We start from the raw sequence: 3,806 nt of genomic DNA, 5'->3' as shown, positions 1-3,806 counted from the left end.
AGTGGCTTGAGATCACTGCTTGCCTTCGGTGTGACAGCTACCAAGAGTACCAAGAGAGCACTGACAACGGGCTTTTTCTGCGTGTGTGGTCGACTACCCTGAGCTTCAGCTACTGTAGAGTAGCTTGCCGCATGTGTAAACAGACATCATACGATCCAGTCTCTAGGATCGTTGCAACTGGCCAGTGTCAATGCTCACTTGGTAGCAGTGGTGTTAAGACACAGTTTGTAAAACTGACATGACAAGATTTTACCAGTATAATTTTAAGTTTTGTATATTTTTTGGTTCCGTGTACTTCACCATTTACGCTTTGTTGCTAGCGTAAAACTTGAATATTTGTGGTAATGATAAGCTGTTGGGTAAAACCTGGTCATGTTTGCTTGCATGTATTCCGCTTACATATACGTTGTGTACTATTCTGTGTATTCACGGCGAATCACCTAAAACTTGTACCGCAAATATTGCGGAAATAGAAAGTGCTATTGATGTGCGGTTATCACAGAGTGGACTGGTAGTCAGTAGCTCCGTATTTTTAGCCAATAAACAGAGTGTAATAATGCTTAGTGCGGTATCGCCCTCTATCCGGTCGGGCGCAATTCAAATAAGCGCACCACCAGTTACGCCCACGCGCTTCCTACAGCCGCCACCGCGGCACGAGGGCGCTGCCACTAACGACTGCGCCACTGCCAATGAGATTCAAGCATTCCCAGTCCGGAGCTCCGGCGGCGCTTGCACTCAAGTTCGAACATCCATCCACCGAGCCTGTTTGCCAGCTGAATAACATTCGCAGACTTTCACAGTGGCCATGGCTCGTGATCTACTTAACAGTTATTCTATTGAAGACGCTGATTTGTAAATCTGCGGTGTCTGTGTATGATTCAAAATTTAAAGCTACGTTAGCAACTGAACTGTAACTACAGCAACAAAGTAACTTATTATTTTTATAATTTGACATTAGATGTAGAATAAATTAAAACCTGAACAGTAGAATAAATTAAAATCTGAATGCTCTATTCACGAACAGCGTCTGTTCCTCACTTCTGAATCCACTGAAGAACCTCACAGCGTGCAAGGAAGTTATACCACTTAGAAAGTATTTTTTTGTGTAAACAGAGACTTTTTAAATGGAACGATGCCTATTGACATTAACAAACAAAAGGAAGGGTAATTACAATGTTATTGGTTTTTGTTGCAGTGTTCTAGTGCGAGCCGTTTATAAGATATCGTATTTTGAAAAGTTCTCGCATCGACGCTTGTACAATACCTGTGTTAAACACGCTAAAGAACAACACTTGAGCATACAATAGTTATGTAGATTCTGACCAGTAACGAGACAATTGACCATCACAGTTTTTTCAAAATGACCACTGACAACGGCAAAACACGCTTTCTGTCTGGTATGGAACGACTGCTGCACATTTGCTGGTATTTCAGCGGAGATGTTCGAGCAGGCTGCAGTAATACGTTGTTGCATTTTATGGGATGCACTTGGTATGTTCTTGTAGACAGCGTCTTCCAGGTTTCCCCACAGAAAAAAAGTCTAGAGGCGTCAAATCCGTGGGCTGGCCAATGTACAGGTCCTCTGCGTACAAGAACAGTTCGTGAAGACATGCTGTAGTACTTCGCGCACTATGAGCTGGACAACCATCATGTTGCTACCACTGGTTCCTCCTACTCTGGAGAGGTATGTCCTCCAGCATCAGCGAAAGATGATCTGTTAGGAGGCTCCGAAACTTGTGCGCATTCAGTGGTCCGTCTACAAAACATGGACCTATGAACTGATGATTCACTATTCCGCACCACACTTTTACACTCCATGGACACTGACGTTCCAACTCACGAAGACAACCGGGATTGTCAACAGACCAATAGTGCATTTTTCGGCGGTTTGCCATGCCACGACTGGTAAATGTGGCCTCATCGCTAAACAAGATACATTTGGAGTATCCTGTCTCAATGCCCATGTACAGAAGTTAACGCGATTCTCATAGTTGCTTCCATGCAGCTCTTGATGGTGAGTGATGTGATAAGGATGGAACGTACGTAGATGGAGAATGTGTAAGTCACTTGTCTGACTCAAGCCATTTCCTCGAGAAATTGCGTGGGAGCTAAAGTGCGGATCAACGTCGACAGCAGCAAGAATAATAATTTTCCCCTATTTGTCGTCATTTGTTTCCGTTTGTTACGTTGTCTAGGTGTTACACTACCACTTTCACGTTGTAAGCTTATTTGTCCGTCGCTGACATAGAAGACCGCAAACCTTCTTTCCTTGCCGTCTGGGCAAGCTGTGCAGTGACTAGAGTACATGTAAAGCTAACTGGGACAGGGTAAATGTTAGCTACAATGAAGTCGACAATTCGATTGTAATATTGGCATTTTAATTTGATATCCCCCACAACTGACAAAATTTACAAAAAAAATTTGAATTTCATTGTCCACCCACACACCCCTGAGAATGGCACATTAACAATTTGCTAATACGCGCCCCTATTACCGGCAGCTGCGTTGATAAATACTCGGCACCTCCCAAGGTTAACTACCAGATCAAGAATATTAGGTAAGTTGTCGGAAGTGGTTAAGCGTTGGTGAAAATCTCGCTTCTGAGCACACAAAGAGCTCTAACCGCAGAACTCTGCAAGGAACACGCGTTGGTGCAGTGCTGCGATACAGACCGTATATCTCCCTTCGAAGACGATGGTCAAGACGCCGTCTCCAAGTCTGTACCGCTCGATGGCTCAAGGCGAAGTCCACTCTCTCTACAATTCTCCCGTCTCCCACGCGTACGAAAACGCGGCGGAAGAATACTCAGTTTCGGCCAATGTCGAACGCTCTAAAAGATAGGAGACGAGGTACTGGCGGAAGTAAAGCTGTGAGGACGGGGCGTGAGTCATGCTTGGGTAGCTCAGTTGGTAGAGCACTTGCCCGCAAAAGGCAAAGGTCCCGAGTTCGAGTCTCGGTCCGGCACACAGTTTTAATCTGCCAGGAAGTTTTATATTCCACAATTCTCAACTTCCGACAGTTTTCACCAACGCTTTAAGTTAGTGACTTAATCATGCAGACAAGCAGGGAGTACTGTTCGAGAGTGTCTCATATTTATCATAATTCAATAGAGTCATGATCTGATGCCCTTGCCAGTCCCTTTATTATTAATACTAATGTTGGTAAGCTAACGTGTAATTGCTCATATCCTGGCACCTTACAACGTAACTGGTCTAAGAGGTTGATAAATAACTGCCTAGATGGTTGACATCTATTATGATATGTTGCCGCAGACAGCGTGCAAGAACGAACTGCGTTCATCACAGACTTTCCATACAACATGAGTATGTCGGCTTTTCCTGCTTGGTAAATCCCATAGTCCACTCACGACCTACTGCTAGGACTGTCACACATTAACTGACTAGAAAGTTGCAATACACTCGGAGAACACATAAGCAAACAGTAAGCAAACGTAACAACATCGTACCTAGCACTACCCAGGTTGAATGGCACAAAAAGTTGTCGGTGTGCGAACTCTCCAAAATACGGTATCTCGTAAACAACTCGCACTAGACTCCTGCAACAGACACTGCTAACATTCTGATTTACCCTAATTTTAGTTTGTTAATGTCAATAGCAATTGTTCCATTTGCACAAAAAATACACATTCCAAGCATTATTGTAATCTGATGTAACTCTTCAGGTTTTCTCGGCGATCTACTGACATCTTGGGTTGTCGGGTGTTCTGCAGCATATCTGTGTCGTTCTTGCACGATATTTCGGTAACGTAGCTCGTAACCTTCATCAGGTCGCACCTGCAATCTGTT

The 3,806-nt window shown here is 44.0% G+C and overlaps 1 non-coding gene across 1 annotated transcript; it reads left to right on the top strand.

The window, feature by feature from the left end:
• The first annotated feature begins 2,890 nt into the window (after window positions 1-2,890).
• Window positions 2,891-2,965, top strand: Trnal-caa (transfer RNA leucine (anticodon CAA)). The gene has a single exon. It is a non-coding gene; the product is annotated as a tRNA-Leu (tRNA).
• Window positions 2,966-3,806: the final 841 nt, after the last annotated feature.

Source organism: Schistocerca serialis, chromosome 8, assembly GCF_023864345.2.
Source record: "Schistocerca serialis cubense isolate TAMUIC-IGC-003099 chromosome 8, iqSchSeri2.2, whole genome shotgun sequence".
NCBI lineage: Eukaryota > Metazoa > Arthropoda > Insecta > Orthoptera > Acrididae > Schistocerca > Schistocerca serialis.
Note: the sequence above shows the minus strand (reverse complement) of the source record. Positions and strands in the feature narration are given on the sequence as shown.